The sequence below is a fragment of the Littorina saxatilis genome, linkage group LG6 (assembly GCF_037325665.1).
Source record: "Littorina saxatilis isolate snail1 linkage group LG6, US_GU_Lsax_2.0, whole genome shotgun sequence".
NCBI classification, from domain to species: Eukaryota; Metazoa; Mollusca; class Gastropoda; order Littorinimorpha; family Littorinidae; genus Littorina; species Littorina saxatilis.
Genome location: NC_090250.1, coordinates 46,344,284 through 46,366,873, shown reverse-complemented (window position 1 = coordinate 46,366,873; position 22,590 = coordinate 46,344,284). Strand labels below are relative to the sequence as shown.

At 40.1% G+C, this 22,590-nt stretch overlaps 1 long non-coding RNA gene across 1 annotated transcript in view; it reads left to right on the top strand.

Annotated features, from left to right (window-relative positions):
- Window positions 1-20,266: 20,266 nt before the first annotated feature.
- LOC138969349 (uncharacterized) overlaps window positions 20,267-22,590 on the top strand; it is a 2,483-nt gene continuing 159 nt past the window's right edge. The window contains exons 1-3 of the long non-coding RNA XR_011456429.1: window positions 20,267-20,712; window positions 21,172-21,277; window positions 21,814-22,590. The exon at window positions 21,814-22,590 is cut by the window's right edge and continues 159 nt beyond it. This is a non-coding gene — a long non-coding RNA (uncharacterized lncRNA). The remainder of the gene's footprint in view (window positions 20,713-21,171; window positions 21,278-21,813) is intronic.

Here is a 22,590-nt window from a genome sequence, read left to right as displayed (position 1 = left end):
GCCGGGAAGAAGTAGAGCCGAATACCAGACTGCGCCTGGGACCCGGCTTTGCCGGGTGTACGCCGGCTTCGCCGGCGCACGAAGGAAGGGAGATCTAAAAATAGTAACGTGCAGTGACCTTCTTAAAATAGTAACGTAGTAACGGGAATATGGATTGACGCCACACGAAGGAAGGGAGATCTAAAAAATAGTAACGTGCAGTGACCTTCTAAAAATAGTAACGTAGTAACGGGAATGTGGATTGACGCCACACGAAGGAAGGGAGATAAACGCGCAAAACAAAACACTGGAGAAGATAAGGAAGAGTTACTGGGAATGGATATAGTGGATCTACAGAAAAACCAAAATCGGTTCAGCGCTGCGCGCTGAGAGCACGTGTTGAAATATCTCATCGATGAGGTTGTGTCCGGGGTGTAGCTGAATACGGTCTCCAAATTTGAAAAAGATCGACCGAGAACTTTGGCCGTGCATCGCGAACAGACACACAGACACACAGACACACAGACAGACACTAGTCGTATATATATATATATATAGATGGAGCCGAAATTTGGGGTTATGAGAAGTATGACCAATTGGAACGTGTTCATTTATTTGCATGTAAACGGTTTCTGTACGTAGTAGATAAAACTCCCAATGATGTTGTGTATGGTGAATTGGGTAGGTATCCTCTTTGGGTGACAACAGTCACAAGGTTGATTGAATATTGGTTACAGTTATTGAGACAGCCAGACAATTTTTATTCAAAGAAGGCATACAAAATGTTGTTCAACCTCTACGAAAAAGGTGGTATCACATGGGTAGCGCATGTAAAGGCAGTTTTGTGTGAAAATGGATTTTACCAAGTTTGGATGTTTGGATGTGGAAACGAGAGGGTGTTTTTTGCAGAACTGAAGGAGAGGCTCTGCAGTTCCTTCTGTCATGATTGGCGTAATCATGTGGACTCGAGTGAGCGCCTATAACTGTATGGAAAATATAAAGCCTGTTTTGAAAAAGAACGTTATGTGGACATTTTATGGAAAAATGTGTACAGAAGTGTCATCGCTCAATTTAGAATGGGTGTTTCACAGATAAATATCCACAGATATCGCTTCAAAAATTCAACAGAAAACAAGTGTTGCCCCTTTTGTGAAAATAAACTAGAGACCGAAATCCATTTTTTGTTTGAATGCCAAACATATTGTGAGTTAAGAATAAAGTATTTAGCACAGTTTTTAAGTGTTGGTGATCAGTTGGGCAGTATGATTACCATGTTTAAAAAACAAGACACAGAAACAATTGTAGATTTAGCAAAGTTTTTGTTTTTTGCATTTCAGTTAAGATTGTCAATGTTAAATAATAATGAGGATTAATTGTCGCTGAAGGTTTTGTTGTTGCTGTATTTATTGTTCGGTTGTATGTATATATTAGGCAGCATTGATGTGCATGATTATTGATAGAGGAAAGCTTGGAACAAACCACTGTGTATTTTGCATACGTTTAAATATCATGTTTTCTATTTTTCCTGTGATTCATGTGTACCTTCCATTGAAAGGGGCTGTAGGCCCATATTCAATAAACTGTGTCAGTGTCAGTGAGTCAGTGTCTCTCTCTTTTTCTCCCTCTCTCTCTATCTCTCTCTCTTTCTGTCTCTCTCTCTCTATCTCTCTCTCTCGCTCTCTTTCTCTCTCTCTCTCTCTCTCTCTCTCTCTCTCTCTCTCTCTCTCTCTCTCTCTCTCTCTCTATCTCTCTCTCTCTCCCTGTTGAACTCTCTCTTTTGCTTTACCTCTTTGTCTCTCCCATGCCCATTCGGCCTCTCTTTGCCGGTCTATCTATGTCTTGTTGAACTTTCTCTTATCAGATCAAAAAAAGCAAGGCACCCATCCTTATCTGTTTTCAAGATCTCCAACTGTAATTTATTTCGCTGTTTGATCAAAACAATAAAATTGTTGAAACAATCGTCCAGTGCAAATAATTACTTGCCACAGAACACTTCCCACTAAAGTGCATACTTGCTTAGTTAGTTACTTAGTTACTTACTTAGTTACTTACTTACTTACTTACTTACTTACTTACTTACTTACTTACTTACTTACTTACTTACTTACTTATTCACTCACTCATTCACTCACTCACTCACTCACTCACTTACTCACTCACCCACTCACTCACTCGTTCGCTCGCTCGCTCGCCCACTCACTCACTCACTCACTCACTCGCATAAGCTGCCAAAAAAACATAATTAATTAAACAAGACTGAAGTTTCTGAAGTAGCTTTTAAAAATGCATGTATACTGGAAAAATACGTGTCAAAGTATAGTTGAGTATTTCTATTTTAAGCGTATTGTCAAACTCCTTCAAAAGAGCTACTGCAGATCGACAGAGTGCCTTTCCTATAATGTGAAAAACACTCTAAATCACATAAAGTTCAAGAGGCACGCCTGAATAGCACCTGACGTACAATGGAGAGAGGACATTTAACATTTTTGCATTGGCATTCCGTCATTTGTAAATGCACGCAAATGCACTGTCAATCAGAAATCAAATGCAGTTTTTTTGAAAGCATTTCTGAGTGCCCTTCTATTTACACGCCTGGAATAGATTCAAACCTGAAGTCTACTAGACTTTATGAAGAGAATTAGCAAGAGGTAATAGTTGTGTACTTCCAACAAGAACGTTCCGTCATGTTTTATGTCTCTGTCGAGGGAATTTGTTTTTCAGTCACCTAAGATAATAAAATACAATTTTTTTACTGAACTGATCATAAACAGAACACACAAATTCAAATCCAAACCTGAATTGAATTGAATTGGGCACAAGCAGAAAATCGAAAACATGAATGAGCACAATCAGAACTCGTAATTTCCAATCGAAAACTGACCTCAGTACAACCAAACACAAAAATCCAAAGAAAAAAAAAAAAAGAACAGAACTTAACAGAGCTGAGCACAAACATTAAAACAAAAAAACTGAAATGTGAGCGATACTGTGTAACATCAACGGAGATTAAACAAGTCACGTAAAGCGATATTAAAACATTAAGTCAATGAGTAGTCCTTACAGATTGAAAAAGAGCCTTTTGGATCAAATACCACCGAGACTACTAATTCATGGGCTGGCAGAAACCATTCGACCTAGACAGCGCTGACTCTGTGGTCTTGGTGACTGACTAAACTTAATTTGCATAGATGGATTTGTTTTATTTCTACGCACATTTTCACTTGACAAGCAGCTTCGGAAAAAAAAAAGAATACAATGCAATCTTTTTTATGTTACTAATGTTTCAATGTGAAGTACAACTTTAATTAAGAAATTAGCTATTTTTTTAAGTTTACAAACAAACATGCAATTTCATGGTCCGGACTCGGTCAAAGATTGTTTGACAAACATTTAAAAGCATTTGAATAAAAAATGTGTTCGCCACAGTACTGCCTCAACGTTTTTAACGGCGGTATAAGATGTCATCAAAGACATTTATAAAAAGAAAAAGTAAAAAAACTTGTGAGGATTTTATCTGGAAAAACTGACATGTAAAGTTATCAAGTAAAACACTTTATTGTCTCAATATGCAAACACCTTCTGACAAACCTTTTTAAAAACAACAACAGAACATTCTAAAACATGTCACCTGGTGAAATTTAACACAGATCGCTGCTTCTCAGAAGAAAAGTGGCTATCTTGATTTGTTTAAAATGACATATGTTGGTCAAAATACAAATACTTGTTAGTGCTACAATCATAATTATTTTAAATTTCGACTTAGACGACGTCTGTTTGTATCTGTCTAGAAATCTCTGAAAAAGCGATTGTTAACGACATAAACAGATACATTTTTCTCTAAATATTGAATATTATAGATTATATTTATTTTTGTTCCTTGAATACAAATGTGTTGTCTCGGGCTTTGAAGCAAAGGCACAATCCTTTGGTGTAAACGAATCTTTTCACCATCTCAGATTTGGCCACGATTTTACACGGGAGAGGCTTGGCCATCCCTCATTCACTTACCCAGAACTACCCATGCTTTGACATGGGAGAAGACCATCCCCTCACTTGGACATTAACCAAAAATCAACAGCCTCAATACAGTGACGCAGTGGTAAGACGTCGGCCTCTTAACCGGGTGGTCGTGAGTTCGAATCCCGATCGCTGCCGCCTGGTGGGTTAAGAGTGGAGATTTTTCCGATTTCCCAGGTCAACTTATGTGCAGACCTGCTAGAGACTTAACCCCCTTCGTGTGTACACGCAAGCACAAGACCAAGAGCGCACGGAAAAGATCCTGTAATCCATGTCAGAGTTCGGTGGGTTATGGAAACACGAAAATACCCAGCATGCCTACTCAACGAAAGCGGAGTGAGCTGACTATACTCTTAGAGTATAGTGTGGGGAACCCAAATGGGCAAACGAGCTCACACGTAACCAGAAAGTTCTGGAACGCTGAAGAAGAAGAAGAATGCTTTCTGTGCAGGTTGGGTGGGAACTGTTTATGATTAGATTTCTCAAGGAACCATTTGCAGCTTTAAACAAGTCGCGTAAGGCGAAATTACTACATTTAATCAAGCTGTCGAACTCACGGAATGAAACTGAACGCACTGCGGCATTTTCTGACCAAGACAATACAGCTTCGTCGATCCCCGCGAGATGGAACTCGCTCACTTTTCACGTGCAAAACGAAGTGAAATTGACAAGTCAGAATAGCGCGGTAGCGTATTGTGCTGAGCACGACAGCGCGCTTTTCTGTATTCTTTTTAACTTTCTAAGCTTGTTTTGAATACAACATATCATATCTATATGTTTTGGGAATCAGGAAATGATAAAGAATAAGATTAAATCATTTTGGACCGATTTCTAACATTTTAATCGTAGTACCTAATTAACCTTTGATCGTTAATTGTGATCACAGTTTTAGAGTAAACAAGATAAAGAATTTGATGGAGAATATGATGCAATCAACTTTAAATCTGTTTGCGAAAATTTGATGTTAAGGACAACTTTAATTAGCAAACTCATTCATTAATATTTAAGCCTCCAAGCTGAAATGCAATACCAGAGTCTGGCCTTTGGCAACAATCACTTGACCAAAATGTCAACAAAATTGGTTGGAAAATGAGCGCGTGACAGTGCCGCCTCAGCTTTCACAAAAAGCCGGATATGACGTCATCAAAGACATTTATCAAAAACATGAAAAAACCATATTGGGATATCATACTGAGGAACTCTAATAGGAAGTTTCATGAAGATCGGTATAGCAGTTTTCTCTGAATCGCTCTACACACACACACACATACACACAGACAGACACACATACACCACGACCCTCATCTCGATTCCCCCTCTATGTTAAAACATTTAGTAAAAACTTGACTAAATGTAAATAACAACTCTCCACAGGAAGTAGCCACGATGCTGATATTTTGTATGTGTCCACGTGGAAGAATGTTCTTTTCCTATTAGACCTATGAGCAAATCTGAAAGACTGGGCAAGACGAAGGACTATGGCTGTTACACTCCCTTTTTTGTTTGTTTGTTTGTTTGTTTGTTTGTTTGTTTGTTTGTTTGTTTGTTTGTTTGTTTGTTTGTTTATTTGTTTGTTTGTTTGTTTGTTTGTTTGTTTGTTTGCTTAACGCCCAGCCGACCACGAAGGGCCATATCAGGGCGGTGCTGCTTTGACATATAACGTGCGCCACACACAAGACAGAAGTCGCAGCACAGGCTTCATGTCTCACACAGTCACATTATTCTGACACCGGACCAACCAGTCCTAGCACTAACCCCATAATGCCAGACGCCAGGCGGAGCAGCCACTAGATTGCCAATTTTAAAGTCTTAGGTATGACCCGGCCGGGGTTCGAACCCACGACCTCACGATCACGGGGCGGACGCCTTACCACTAGGCCAACCGTGCCGGTGCCAGTCCCTTTGTGTCGTTGCCCCCAGTAACTAGTCACAGTGAGCAACATAAACATGCAAATACTTAATCTAATAATATTCACAAAGCAATGTTAGCATCACTCATGAGGGTATTTATTGTCAGAAACAAACAATAATTTGTGTTTGATGTGTAAGAAAATATTATATTGCCCGAGAAATGGATACGTACTTAAATCTACATTGTGTGTGCATTCACACATACACACACATACACACACACGCACACACACATACACACACACACACACACACACACACACACGCACACACACACACTAACTTACACACACTAACACACACACACACACACACACATGCATTCACACACACACACACACACACACACACACACACACACACACACACACACACACACACACACACGCGCGTAAACTCACACGCAAGATTTCCATGTGGGATTTGTTTGCACTCGCTTACAGCTTCTAATTTTTCCTCTCAAAAAGGAATTTGGCATTAGGGTATGGAAATGCTTCAACTTGAATAATCAATGAGTCCATTAAGAAAGAGACCAATGGAGTGTTGCTACGATCACCTCTCCAATCTTTAAGTCATTTCAACGTTCAGCACATATTCGTTGGCTCTATTTATTTTTGTAGTGTCTTTTACCAGAAAGAAGTAAAGGGTCTCAACATCTACGCTTATTCCTAGTCTACAAGTCATATCAACGACCAACGCAAATTTAATTGCTTGATTTCAGATTTCCCGATTCTCACATTAAATCTGATCTTTGTTTTAACCAAGCATGTCTTCAGCGAGGTTTTTGTTTCTCTGTTTCTGTGTTAATCTGTCAGCTGCAGTTTCAATGCAGTTCTTTTCTTGGGAACGTCTTGTCAATCAAAATGTGACTTCTTACGAAAAAGTAACCTCAGCTTTGTCGGTTATTTCGTGCGTTGGGGAGTGCACAAAACACTCCCAGTGTGACTCCTGTGCCTATGAAAAGAAGTCAGGCAAGTGCTACCTACAGGTCCAGACTGAACCAACCACTGACAGCACGGGAAGCTCTGTAAGAGTTTTCAGAGGTATGGCCTTTGTGACATGTCTGAGATTTTTAATTCTGCGCTGTTATACGTTTAGTTTTAAATCAAAGAGCTTTCACGTCAAAGTCCCTTTTTCTACACAGGTGACATGTTTAAGAATGTATTGTTAATGTTTCTCCCATTTGGTGTGGTGATCGTTGTCGTACTGCTGCTGCTGTTGTCGAAAAAAATGACGATGATGATGATGATGATGATGATGATGATGATGATGATGATGATGATGATGATGATGATGATGATTAAATATAGTGTTAAATAGTTAATTTGTTAGATTTTTTGTTCATCCTCTTTTACTTCCTTTCTCTTGTTTGTATTCGTTCACCTGGACAAGATATATATCTTTTTAAAGGAGATCAAGACTTTTAACAAGATTTGAAGAAACAAATGTGAAAGTTGTGAATATTTTAACCTTCTCTACAGTGATAATATTAGTTATCGTTAGATTTGACCGTGATATCAACATTTATCAGTCTGAATGTCGAGAAAGCTGAAATCATATCAGATCGATGCGGGAGCCGAGATCTGATATGATTCAGCCTTTCGAGACATTCAGACTGATAAATGTTGATATCACGGTCAAATCTAACGGTAACGATTTTATCGCATTCGATTTTGGAACAGTAGGAACCATTAACATGTGTCTCAAGAAGTCGGACTGTGACGATTTTACCAATTGGTCTAGGGTATAAACGTTTGGTTGAGATACACACAATCTCTTTCTGTGCTGACACTGTACTCTCTTGTCCAAAGAATACACAACAGCGTTAATTTAGTTTGAACAATTTCGTTTATAAGTGGCTAACTATATATTGTTTAAAATTCACAACATCCTCTATTTATCACAGGTTAATTAATAAATAGATGCCCACAATGGGAGAACACAAGTCATTCTTCTTCAAAAGTTTCTGGTGAAAAACACAGTATTTAGAACATATGATGACGATGAGTTATAGTGTTAGACGCTTAGCTTGAGGTCGAAGAAATAATGAAGACAGGATGACGAACAGCAAATGTTGGGACGACGACGATCCAGTGACGACAGGTCGACGTAGACAACAGGTACAGCAGGTTACACCAAGTGGTTATTCTTCATCGACGAACAGGTTAGCGAATTCAGTGTAGATACAGGTATACAAATAAAACAGCTGATCCAATCCTCGGTGAAGAGAATTCAGTGTCTGCCTTGAATCTTTCGTATGGGACTTCTTCGGGTCTTGACAAACAGACTGGAACTGATCGTTGGTTTTACGTTACGACGATTGTTGTCTGTCGCTAAGCAATACCTAGGTTACATTGCTCTCGAATGAACGAGAATGTTATTAATCATGAAGCAATTCTAAACATTGACATCGCTTCATGCCACTATCGCTGGTCTTAGCAATAATATTATGTTTATAAGAAATACTTTCCAAACCTTCGTGTTTCCTAGACAAGAGACAGGGTTACGAAAATTATGTCATCGACATTTACAGTGTGACGTCACTATGACGAATACAGTCTCGGCTTACTATCTAGAGAATTTTTGGAGATTCACTGTCTCGATTAGCTTATGCTGACTACCGCACAAAGTAAATCATCAAACGGACAAACGCAAGGGAGGCTACTACCATCAGTGTTGGAAATGTTAGATTTGTCTTTTCCTGCTTTCGCACTGAAATTCGTTGCTCTTACTTTTATTTTCAGTAACAGTTTCTTTTTCTCAGACAAAAATAACGCATTTAAAATGCAAACAGAACAAAAATATACCCTCTAAACAGATCACAAGCAAAGGCTAACAAGTTCAGTGGAGTTGGAAGGAACAGCGAAGTACGAAAGTCCCAGTTACTTCATCAGTCCGGCGTAGACTTTTTGACTGTGCGATTTGGCAATTCTGAACGATGGCAGGAACTGAAGTGCGCCAGGCTGTATCAGTGAAGTCCTCTGGCTCATTTTCTGTGTCCAAGAAAGCTTCCAGGTATTTTTCGGCGTCGACGGACTGCATAATAATGTTGTCGAAGCTCAGTCCAACTGAGTGCAGACGACGCATCCAAAATGGCGTCCTCCGAAGGCGCTGTCAACTGTGTGAAACTAAAAGATGCCTAGGGTTGATGTTGTATGGCTACGACTAAGAAGGGTGGAGAATGGTTCATGCAGGTGCGAACTGTTTAAGTCGTCTGCTTACTTCCTGCCTGTTTGTGAGTGATAAGCGCTGAAACACTGTAAGAGACCTCACAGTTTTCTGAGTACTGGTACTTTCAAGGTCAGCCTTGTTTATGGCTGTTCCAACCACCTCAGTCGGTAAGATTGTAACATTCTTTTCTACTGCTTCTCTGTTAAAGCTGGGTGGGAGAAGTTGTTTTTTCGTCATTGCACAGCTTAATCCTTCTGATGCAGTTACGTTCCTTTTATAAATTTGCGATTTTAAAAGAAGGGAGACATTTGTTTCCTTCAGGTGAGATTTTTTTCTTCAAAACTAAAATTCATAAACTACTTCCTGCACAATATCAAATTCACTAGGCACTTCCTGCGCGATATCAATTGATATACAGTTCCTAGTTGACCAATGACAACAGCTGCTTTTGTCATGTGATCAGTAAAAATGCGATAACAAATGATAACCAACCAACCAACCAACCAACTTGTCCGTATTCTCTCACACACTCGCTCTCTCTCTCTTTTTCGCTCACTCTCTCTGTCTCTCTGTCTCTGTCTCTGTCTCTCTGTCTCTCTCTCTCTCTCTCTCTCTTTTTTATTTTCTCTTTTTTCCAATCAAAAAGGAATCCTTACTCTATGACAGCCACCTCGCCCTGCAAGGAATCAGAAGCTCCTATCAACTCCGCCACCACCAACGTTACGTGGCAGAGGACAGGACGGAAGCTGGAGGGGGACATGATCTGCAACGACGACTACATGTACGTCGGAGACAGACCAACATTCCGATGTTCGGCTGACGGACTATGGTCACCCCAAGCGGCCGGCCAATGTCGGCAGAAAGTCTGGAGAAATCCACAAGTAGGCAATGATCCTTTTTACATTTAGTCAAGTTTTGACTAAATGTTTTAACGGAGAGGGGGAATCGAGACGAGGGTCGTGGTGTATGTGTGTGTGTGTGTGTGTCTGTCTGTCTGTCTGTCTGTCTGTCTGTCTGTCTGTGCGTGTGTGTGTGTGTAGAGCGATTCAGACCAAACTACTTGACCGATCTTTATGAAATTCGACATGAAAGTTCCTGGGAATGATATCCCCGGACGTTTTTTCCTTTTTTTTCGATCAATACCTTTGATGACGTCATATCTGGCTTTTTGTAAAAGTTGAGGCGGCACTGTCACACCCTCATTTTTCAATCAAATTGATTGAAATTTTGGCCAAGCAATCTTCGACAAAGGCCGGACTTCGGTATTGCATTTCAGCTTGGTGGCTTAAAAATTAATTAATGACTTTGGTCATTAAAGATCTGAAAATTGTAAAAAAAATAATTTGTTTTTAAAACGATCCAAATTTACGTTCATCATATTCTTCATCATTTTCTGATTCCAAATACATATAAATATGTTATATTCGGATTAAAAACAAGCTCTGAAAATTAAAAATATAAAAATTATTATTAAAATGAAATTTTCGAAATCGATTTAAAAACAATTTCATCTTATTCCTTGTGGGTTCCTGATTCCAAAAACATATAGATGTGATATGTTTGGATTAAAAACACGCTCAGAAAGTTAAAAAGAATAGAGATACTACCCCGCTCTTCTTGTCAATTTCACTGCCTTTGCATCGAGCGGTGGACTGACGATGCTACGAGTATACGCTCTTGCTGTACTGAAAATTAAAAATATAAAAATTATGATCAAAATTAAATTTTCGAAATCAATTTAAAAACACTTTAATCTTATTCCTTGTCGGTTCCTGATTCCAAAAACATATAGATATAATATGTTTGGATAAAAAACACGCTCAGAAAGTTAAAACGAAGAGAGGTACAGAAAAGCTTGCTATCCTTCTCAGCGCAACTACTACCCTGGAGTGGTCACTCTTCTTGTCAATGTCGCTGCGTTTGCCACGAGCGGTGGACTGACGATGCTACGAGTATACGGTCTTACTGAAAAATTGCATTGCGTTCAGTTTCAATCTGTGAGTTCGACAGCTTGACTAAATGTTGTATTTTCGCCTTACGCGACTTGTTACATTTAGTCAAGTTTTGACTAAATGTTTTAACATAGAGGGGGGAATCGAGACGAGGGTCGTGGTGTATGTGTGTGTGTGTGCGTGTGTGTGTAGAGCGATTCAGAGTAAACTACTGGACTGATCTTTATGAAATTTTCATGACAGTTCCTGGGTATGGTATCCCCAGACATTTTTTTTCATTTTTTCGATAAATGTCTTTGATGACGTCATATCCGGCATTTTGTAAAAGTTGAGGCGGCACTGTCACACCCTCATTTTTCAATCAAATTGATTGAAATTTTGGCCAAGCAATTTTCGACAAAGGCCGGACTTTGGTATTGCATTTCAGCTTGGAGGCTTAAAACTTAATTGATGACTTTGGTCATTAAAAATCTGAAAATTGTAATTAAATTTATTTTTTTATAAAACGATCCAAAATTACGTTTATCGTATTTTTCATCATTTTCTGATTCCAAAAACATATAAATATGTTATATTCGGATTAAAAACAAGCTCTGAAAATTAAAAATATAAAAATTATGATTAAAATTAATTTTCCGAAATCGATTTAAAAACAATTTCATCTTATTCCTTGTCCGTTCCTGATTCCAAAAACATATAGATATGATATGTTTGGATTAAAAACACGTTCAGAGAGTTAAAAAGAATAGATATATAGAAAAGCGTGCTATCCTCCTCAGCGCAACCGTTACCGCGCTTTTCTGGATTGTTAATTTCACTGCCTTTGGCACGAGCGGTGGACAGACGATGCTACGAGTGTACGGTCTTACGGAAAAATTGCAATGCGTTCAGTTTCATTCTGTGAGTTCGACTAAGCTTGACTAAATGTTGTATTTTCGCCTTACGCGACTTGTTGTTTCTGTCTTTCTGTCTGCTTGTGCGCCTTGAGTCGCCTTGTGGTGAGATATGTGCGCGTTATAAATTCTCGTATCATTACACCCCCGGTATAGGGGTGTGTATAGGTTTCGCTCGATGTGTTTGTTTGTTTGTTTGTTTGTTTGTTTGTTTGTTTGTGTTCGCATATAGATCTCAAGAATGAACGGACCGATCGTCACCAAACTTGGTGAACAGGTTTTATACATTCCTGAGACGGTCCTTACAAAAATTGGGACCAGTCAAACACACGGTTAGGGAGTTATTGGTGGATTAAGATTATACAAGGACTTATAGAGGGACATCTTCATGGTCAAAGGGAAATAACCATTCTCACTCAGTCACTGCCACCAACTGAGAAGGTTATTTCCCTTTGACGGGGGTGTTTTTCCTACCCCGGAGGAATTTCTTGTTATTATTGTTATTGTCTACTTGTCTGTCTCTGTATACACATTGCAATTTCAACAACGACTAATCACATACACGTTTGACAAGCAAAAGTGTTGGCCATTATATTTTTATTTACAATACACCACCAAATTCCCTTTATGCACGGTTACATTCGAACATTTATTTTTCCTTATGTGTACTTCTTGAGGAGACTTCCAATGTATAAGCAGATTTCATGGTTAGTTTCTATATTTCTCAGATACTCTCATAAACACCATAATATATTTTGTAAAGATCACGGGGCGGACGCCTTACCACTAGGCCAACCGTGCCGGTTGTCATACATGTAAAAACCCGTGGCAGTTTCAGCCCATGAAGAAAGAAGAAGAAGCTGGACATTGACTGTTTTAGCATCATAAACTTAAAACATCAAAGCACCTAGACATTCATTGTCCCTCTTCATTTAATGGGTTTTTGTGTGTGTTTCTCTCCGTAGATCACGGGCGGTTTTCCGATGCCAAGAGTTCCTGTCCCTGGCTGGACTGTCTGCATGAGAGGCACACCTTTGCAAGCTACCAGGTAACAGAGAGAGAGAGAGAGAGAGAGAGAGGGGGGAGAGAGAGAGAGAGGGGGGGAGACAGAGAGAGACACAGAGAGAGACACAGAGAGAGACAGAGAGAGAGAGAGAGAGAGAGAGAGAGAGAGAGAGAGAGAGAGAGAGAGAGAGAGATCTGAGACACAGGGAGAACGAGAGCGTGGGGAGACAGAGAGGAACAGAGACAGACAAATACAGAGAGACACAGAGAAAGGGAGAGTGTGCAGGGGGGGGGGGGGCGGAGAGGAGTAGGAATGAAACAGAAGGAATCAGATCGAGAAATGGTTTGAGCTTGCGTCACTCATTGCCATTTCGACAAGTAAAGAAACCCGCGGCAAAGAAATGGCAAATTATTCATGAAAAGTATAGACGTAGAAGTCCCACATCCTTTATCCACTATTTTTGCTGCAGGCTTAACATCAACCTCCAGAAAGACAGCGCAAATATCGTCTTCCACGCAGATTCTCGGTTCAACTTTGACGGTCAAACAAATGTGTTCAGGCTGTCAACAGAGATAAATGGAGTTTGGAGTGGGATTGGATCAAAGCTGGTTGTTCCCTTTCCTGTGCATGTGGGGCAAGCCTTTTCAATGGTACTTAAGGCAACGACGCTGAAAGATGTTGAGGTACGATTTACAGGTGAATATGGGTTGCGGCACAGTCTTACCTATCTCCTCTTCCAGTGCACCGTCTTGGCGAGCCTGCGATAATGTCCACAATAAAACTAGATTGCTTGTGTGCTTTAGGGAATTGCTTCAGTTTTGTCGAGGCCAAACGACCAGAGTAGACTCGATAAATGGCGGGTGTACAGAATACGCGAACGACGATGGCAGTCTAGAATAAACCATTGGAGCGGTGTATGGTTTACGAGTGCTAAATGTAGTAATGCATGCGATCTGTATGCGTCAGAACATTCATGTGAAGGCAATAACTAGTGTGTGTCATCGAGTAAGTATATTTGTGTGTTTTTATTCTTGTCAAAAGCTTGATTTGTTTCCCGAAACCTCCTGTGAAGAGGAATGGGTCTTTAACAAACAGGCATTTATGTAAACAAACATTGGGTTGGCTTTTATTTTCAGTTCTATGTCGATGGACAGCTGATCGGAACTTATGCCACAACTCTGAGCGTGGCCACCGTCACACGAGTGTTTGCTAGAGGAGATGTCTCCATTGACAACATGGATCTCTGGTGTTCCCCTTAAACCTTTCGCTGAGCACTAGAAGGACGTTAACTGACGTCCTGGGTAACTTGCTTCAACGGGCGACAAACCGTTCTGTTAACAACAAAGAAGAAGAACAACAACAACAAACACTGTGTGCGTGTGTGGGTTTATTCATTAAAACATAAAGAGCACACTGTGAGTTGTCAATTCATGTAAACACAGGTAATGCTTTGTACACACCTATTATGTACTGGCAGCGAACAGAATAAAGAAGCACTCCTTTAAAAAGGTCAAAAAGTCATTGACCAAAACGTTTCCATTTATTAACGTATGTGATAATTAAAAAAATATCAAGACGATTACTAGCTTGAATGAACATGTGTGTGTGTGTGTGTGAGCGTGAGCGTGAGCGTGTGTGTGTGTGTGTATGTGTATGTGTGGGTGGTTCGTATGTTAGTGTGTGTGTGTGTGTGTGTGTGGTTAGTATGTTAGTGTGTGTGTGTGTGTGTGTGTGTGTTTGTCTGTACTGTCGGTCTTTCTGTCTTCATTTCGCTTCCATTTCTTTTCTTTGACAGTGGAACCTGTCCATAACGACCAGGAAAGAGACCAAGCAAAGTGGTCATTATTGACAGGTGGTCGTTATAGTAAGGTGAATGCTGTAGGAGCAAGCTGTGTCGATGATCCTTTGGGGTGGTCGTTATGGGCAGGTGATCGTTGTCGAGAGGTGGTCGCCAGGGCAGGTTCCACTGTACTTTCCTTCGTCTGTCTGTCGTTCTGTCTGCCTGCCTGTCTGCCTGCCTGCCTACCTACCTGCCTGCCTGCCTGCCTGTCTGTCTGTCTGTCTGTCTCTGTTTGTCTATCTGTCTTTCTGTCTGTTTGACTGTCTGTCTCTCTCTCTCTCTCTGGCTGTCTGTCTGTCTATCTGGCTCTCTGGCTGTCTCTCAGTCTGTCTGTCTGTTTGCCTATCTGTCTGTCTATCTGACTTTCTGTCTGTCTGTCTATCTGGCTCTCTGGCTGTCTCTCAGTTTGTCTGGCTGTCTGTCTATCTGACTGTCTGGCTGTCTGTCTGTCTGGCTGGCTGGCTCTCTGGTTGTCTGTCTGTCTGTCTGTCTCTCTGGCTGTCTGTCCGTCCGGAATTTGTTGATCCGCTCTGTCTAGTTGCCTTGGGTATCATAGCATAGATCTCCACATGAGAAGTCAAGTTTAACATGATATGACAGTGATTTGATTGAACACTCACTGTCATCCTTAACTCGCGGAGATATCGTTATCATGTCGACAGTGGGTTCTTTTTGGTTTGTGTTTGTTTGTTTGTTATTTTGTTTGAGGGTGGTTTTTTCGGTTTTTTTCGCGTTTTTTTCTCTTTTTGTTTGTTTGCTTGTTTGTTTTTGTCTTCTTGTTCTTTGGTTGATTGGTTGCACGCGATTTTCTTTCCAGCAGAACTGGGTAAGTTGTTTTGACCCTGATAAACTAAGTTCGGCTCCGTTTGAATGAGTTCGTGGTGTGACATTCACAGTCTAAACAGTAAAACAAGAATCGAATCCACTTGACACAATTCATAATGGCCGTCAGTTGTTTTGCTTCTGTTGTGAGCGTTTGGTTTAAGCGTGTTTATTCAAATTCACATACACACGTTTCAAACAATAACAACATTGAGAACGTTAACAAGCAGATTGCTTATGGACACGTTCTTGAACTTATAATCAATACACATTCAGATAGCAAAACATGGCGAACAAGTGATAGCTTCAACACTTATCTTGATAATCTTTAATTATATTTTATACAAATAGGGTAAAGAGAGAGAGAGAGAGAGAAAGAGAGAGAGAGAGAGAGAGAGAGAGAGAGGGAGAGGGAGAGAGAGAGAGGGAGGGAGAGAATGCCTGGCTACATCAATTGCACAGTTAATATAATATCAGCCGAAGCGATTAGTTAACATAACATAGTCTTGTACAACAGAGAATATTTTCGTGTTCAAAGATATAGTTAAATCAGTATTTCCAAACAAGAGTGTTTTGCAGTCCAGAACGTGTGTTGGCAGACTATTGAATAAAATGGTTCTATGTTCTTTAAATTTTGGACAGTGTAATAAGAAATGTTCAGAATCTTCCGGGCATGCTCCACACGTACATTCTAAATTATCAGAGAGGTGTCGGTTAACTAAGTCTTGTTGCAAATCGCTCATGTTTAATCTCAACCTGCTGTGAAGTAATAATAATACGGTGGAACAACAACATCTCCATCGGTCAAATACCTTTTAAATTCACCAACTGACTGCGTTTGTTGTATATTTTCTGGAAGATTATTCCACAAAGCTGTCGTTGAAGGAAAAAATGAAGATTTATATAACTCACTTCTGCACAATGGAAACTTACGTTCAAGAGGGCGTCGTCTGTGGTAAGGATTTACATCGGAAACCAGGACCGGCAGTTTGGAATATAAATATTCTGGGGTTAAACGATTTACAATTTTATAATACAGCAAAAGTTTATGACGACGTCGCCTTTCTTTCAGGGGCACAAAACCCGATTCGTTATACAGTTTTTGGTGGCTTGTGCCACGTACTGCACCTACAATGATTCGGATTGCATCGAGATGCAATGTCTCCAACTCGTCTGCCAAACACTGTGTACAGTTATCCCAGATAACGTCCGCATAATCAAACAATGGTAACATAAAGGATTTATATATAACTTCAAGTGATTTCCTGTTTAAACGATGCTTGAATAAACCAAAACACGCAATTGACTTTCTACATTTAGCAATTAGACTTTTTATGTGGGAATCCCATTTACAATTACCTTGTAGAATGACGCCAAGGTGCTTGTGATTTTCAACATCAACTAAGTGTGCATCTTCGAAATACAATGGTGGAAGTAAAACATTTTGTTGCCTACAAATGTCCAACAATTCTGTCTTTTGACAATTAAAAGTGACTTTCCATTTAGAAGCCCATGTGCGAATTTTATCCAAATCAGAATTCAAAATCTCTGCTCGTACATCATCGTTATCTAAACTTAAGTACATACTCGTATCGTCTGCAAAGAGTTTCAACACTGATTCAAGACCAACACCAATATCGTTAATATAAATGAGAAATAAAAGAGGTCCTAAGACAGAACCCTGAGGGACACCAGCAGAAGGGGTAGCATAACTTGATTTGGTTCCTTTCAATACTACTGCTTGTCTGCGATCGCTCAAGTAATGTTCAAACCAAACAAGCAAGGGACCTCTTATACCTATCGCCTCAAGCTTGTGGAGCAGACCGCGATGCCAGACTTTATCAAAAGCTTTGGATACATCAAAAAATATTGCCTGTGACATAATGTTTTTATCAAGTGCAACACAAAAATCATCATATATACTCAATAGTTGATAAACAGTCGAATCACCAGCAATAAAACCAGATTGGCAGTGTGTAATCAAATCATAATTTTTCAAATAACCAAACACACGGATTTGTATACATTTTTCAAGCACCTTCCCAATACAACTCAGCAAAGAGATTGGACGGTAGTTGGAACAAGCACTCCTATCGCCTTTCTTAAAAATGGGCGTAATGTGAGCGTTTCTTTCAAAATATTTGAGGGTTATACTCTAAACACCTTTTTTTGGCATTGTAAATAAATTTTTAAAAATTCGATTGACATACAAACAGAATACTTATTGAAAACACCTAAACATGATTCAAGAAGTGCCAGTTTAAGACCCTTGAAGGTCTCAGACACACAGGTATTTTGGGCGATCACTTTGTCCCAGGTAAAAATCGAAATCCCCTTGAATTTCCTGATGTTTCTAATCTTCTTTTTCTTTTGTTTCTATTGTAACTTTCAGGGTAAAAAAGAACAACAACAAGAACAAAAACAAAACAGAGACATAGAAACCTCGAAAACACATTGATTATTATGTTGCTAGCCGTTTGGGCTCTGACGTCTGCAGAGCACAAATAAGAATATCCCGTACTGTATGTTTTTTCTTTACATTTTTTTTTGTATTCCCTTTGAATACAGAATACAGAATACAGAATCTTTAATTGCCCAAGGTTGGGAATTTGTGATGACATTGCGGTTAAGAAACATTTCAATCCAGCCATATACACCAACACACGCATCATTTATACAAACTGATCAAAAACATTAATGGGTTTTTTCAAAGAAAGAAAAAAAAGGTACTGTCTCCGCTCACTCGGTTTCCAGAAGAACCCGTTAAACGACATCCAATTGTCTTTAAAGAAGATGATTGTAAACCCAGAAATTGGCCGTGTATTCCATGTTCAAGGTCAGTGGGATAAATTCAGGACAACAAACATGGATGTAGCGTGAATCCAAGTGCAGTCAATTAATTTTGTGTTTCTTGTTTGCCAACTCTGTTGCGTTATGGAAGAGTAGTTTTGAATGCTAAATATATGAGAAAAAGACTCCAAGCGCTCAACAGTTTTTCTTTTAGTATTCTTGATCAATAATTGTTCGATTGACGTTGAAACAGACAACCTATTGAAACCCCAAGCAATCGCGTTGATTCTACAAGATATGAAAGGTGAAAGCTTCAGCGACCAATATTTGTTTAATTCAGTTTGTTCTTAGTGAACAAATCGAAATCCATCTTTTCCACCGTGTTCCTGTTCTTGTTTCCTTTGTTTTTAATTCGACCTTGAAAAAAGAAGTGTTTAGATGGATGGCTGTTTGGATATCTATCTATGTGTCTGTGTGCTTTTGTGTCTGTCTGTCTGTCTTTGTGTCTGTCTGTCTGTCTTTGTGTCTGTCTGTCTGTCTTTGTGTCTGTCTGTCTGTCTTTGTGTCTGTCTGTCTGTCTTTGTGTCGTCTGTCTGTCTTCGTGTCTGTCTGTCTATCTGTCTATCTGTCTGTCTATTTGTCTTTACCTACAAAACTACAAAAACCTACATTCTCATCATTGAGGGTAGACTGGACTCGACAACCATGGTAGGTAACCAGTCTAGGAGAAGGAAAACTCCGAAATAGAACCACGGGCAGACCAAGCTCAACAGCCCAAGAAGGCAATTGGTCTAGGGGAGGGACCCCTGATCAACGTCCATGGCCGAAGCCGGAGATGCGGGACCCCCTGGGTGCCAAAAAGCGCTGCATCACGCAAATCACAAAATGATGGAAAATGATGGAGATCATTGAGCAGGCAGGCCATGTTTTCCGTTCATTTATTTTCTGTCTGTTCTATTTCAAAATCCAACATGAGGTTTTGTTCGTCGGCTCCAAATATAAATCAATACATCAACAACAAAAAGACTCCGCCAACAAAAGAAAACAAAATCGACAACAAAAAGAACATCAATTAATTACGACAAGCAAAGTATGGATGTGCTCTCAATGTCAAATCTTATAAATATTCTCACTGAAATAGTTTCGGTAAAACCACCACACAGTTTTATATCTGCGATCAACAAGGAGTCCGAAAATGTCAGTGCGCACGCGCAGTTGGATTGACAATTTTACCGCTGGGGGCGCTGTAATGTACCAAACTAATCAGCTGCATTCTTTTACGTCTGTTTTAAAGACACACTCCTTCTCGTGGCTCACCGTCTCAGATCTAATCTGGCGTTTATATGGAATAAGAATAAGACTTTGAAAACGTGTTTCTTGTATAGAATATAGTGAATGTTTGTAAAGATTTTAGTCAAGCAGTATGTAAGAAATGTTAAGTCCTTTGTACTGGAAACTTGCATTCTCCCAGTAAAGTAATATATTGTACTACGTTGCAAGCCCCTGGAGCCAATTTTTGATTAGTGCTTTTGTGAACAAGAAACAATTGACAAGTGGCTCTATCCCATCACGCCCCACCCCCCCCCCCCCCCTCCCTCCGTCGCGATATAACCTTGAACGGTTGAAAACGACGTTAAACACCAAATAAAGAACGAAAATTTATCATATGGGTGGTCTCTCAAGTTAAAAACACATTTTCATCAGGTATTTCTGGTATATTGTGACAATGACACAATGACGACGTCGGATAAGAAAACCGGCATACTATACTGTTGCCGGAGCTGCTCAGCAGCATGCTTCGTTACTGTTCCTTCTGGTATGTGGTACAAAACTGTCCAATCAGGCAATGCCCTACACTCTCTCGCTTGTCGAGACTTGTCTGAGTCTCCACAAGTTTCACAAGTCTGCCGTGTATTGGCAGATGGCAGTAAGTCCAAATTCGGTAAAAATGAGATTTTCATAGCATAATGCAGAGGGGAAAAAGGCGCATCTTGTGTCAAAATTTCTAAGATGTGCGATCAATATTTATGGACTTTTTGAAGAAGTAAGTCCACTAAAAAAAATTTAATCGAAGGATAAAAATCGGCAAATGGAAGCAAGTCCAGGGACTTTTGGTTTTCAGGTTTGCACTGGACTTACTTCCTTGCAAGCCTCAAAACGAGTTTGCATGGTTTAGCGCTCTATGTCCATTAGCCAATCGCGTTCACCCTTTTGTAATCCTGACTGCGGTTAACCAATCAGAACTAAGCTTATTGTATCATTATTTCCCTGGCCTTTGTCGGGGAAAATGGCGATGAGAGCTGCCGACGTGTTCAACTATCCGAAGCAACAGTAAGTTGGTTTGTTTGTTTCATTTTTGTTGTTGGCAGTTTTGCGTTCCGGTCTGAAATGACTCTCTCTCAATAGGTGTATGGGAATTTACAACGACAACACTGATTTTCTGACTGATTTGGGTATTCCAATGTGCACTTGCATTACGGAGCTAGCAAGTAAAATGCCATAGTTCAAATGCCCATTTATTATAGTTTTGTTGTTGTTCGCTACTTCCACCGTGACTTCTTGACTATTCACTTCTGCTATTTTCATCATGATATTTATGGATGCATTTAGCATGTTTCTAATACAAAGAGATAGTTGTCTTGATCTAGAATGAGTGACTCGACTTGTGGTCTTGAGCACTGACAGCGTGTTAGATCTAGAACAGTATGATATTATACTGGAGGATTGTTCTCCGGTCTCTTTGTGCTTCCAACCATCGGAATAAGTATTATGTCCTATTGTATTTGACAGAAATGTGACTGATTCGAAGTGGGACAGGCAGCGACAACAGCTGCAGCACACAGTCTGAGGGATACTCGCCACCACTGCCCCTTTATGTTCAAGGGCCCAAAACAAGGTATGTTTCACTGACACAGCCCAAAATAGCGTGCAACATTTTTTCATTCCTTTCTTTTCTCGGGCTGAAGAGGTATATTTTAAAACGAGCAACATCTTTACATCATTTTCGTTGCAGTAGTGTTAGTATCATCATCAGCAGCAGTAATCGTTTGTCAGGGGCGGATCAGTTGCTTTGTAAGGGGGTGTGCACTTTGAATCGAAAGTGAATGTGATGGGCGCTTCGCGCCCGAATTTGCTAGGGGGGTCCTGGGGCATGCCCCCCCTGAAATTTGTTTGGCCCAAAGAAGCAAAATGGTGCCATCTGGTGCCATTTGAACTTAGAAATGGTCATAGAATCAGCTTTCCAATTTTTTTTTTTCGGGGAGGGGGGCACGTGCCCCCTGTGCCCCCCCTCGTCCGCCCCTGTTTGTCATTATAGTAGCCCGGAGGGGGGGAGGTGATGTGCGCGGGAGAGGAAAAGGATGATGTGAAGGAGGGTGGGGAGGAGATTTGTCAATAAAATGTCTCACTTTTGCTGCCTTTTTCATTTGACAGATGTGTAAGCGTTGCTGGCAGGTTGCAACTGCGAGATACAACCACCTCGGCTTGCAAGAGAAGAGGCCACAATGGACCTTGCCCAAATGAAAATGTCAGCAACATACGACGGTTATGGGCCAAAGAAGAGGAAGAGGAGTAATACTGACAACTTTCAGTTTGACAATAACAGATGCTGAGCGCAGAGATGCAGAACGTGGGGACGAGGAGGGGGTGGGGGGGATTGTATGTTGTTTGTAAGTTATCCAAACAGGCTCATGGAAAAAAATCTACATCCAGTTAATCGCCGTAGTTGATAATTGTCATCAGTCGGATGGCAGAATGTCAGTGAATAGTTTTAGAAGGGATGTAGACTGTAACTGGGGTAGATGGGGTGATAAATGAATATACTACATAACAGTTTGCAGGTTTGTGGTTTTGCTAATTGAACACTCAACTACAATGTTTGTGGACAGTGTGTGAATTACTATGTCATTCTACTAGCAAATGTAGCGCGCATGGTGTACAACTACAAATGGTTATATAGTTCATCACACAGTTTTCAAGACTAATTAAACAAATGTTGTTTAAAAGTGGAACACTTCAGCTGAAAGTCAACACTGCACGATAATATTGTTAACTCTGGTATAATGGCGGTTTGTCAAACCATTTCTTTTTGTCACGCTGTTGCTTTAATTTTGTGTCCTTTGGAAATCAAGACTGCACGATTATCTATTGTTAATTCTGGTATAATGGCGGCTTGTCAAAACAGTTCTTTTTGTCATGCTGTTGCTTTAA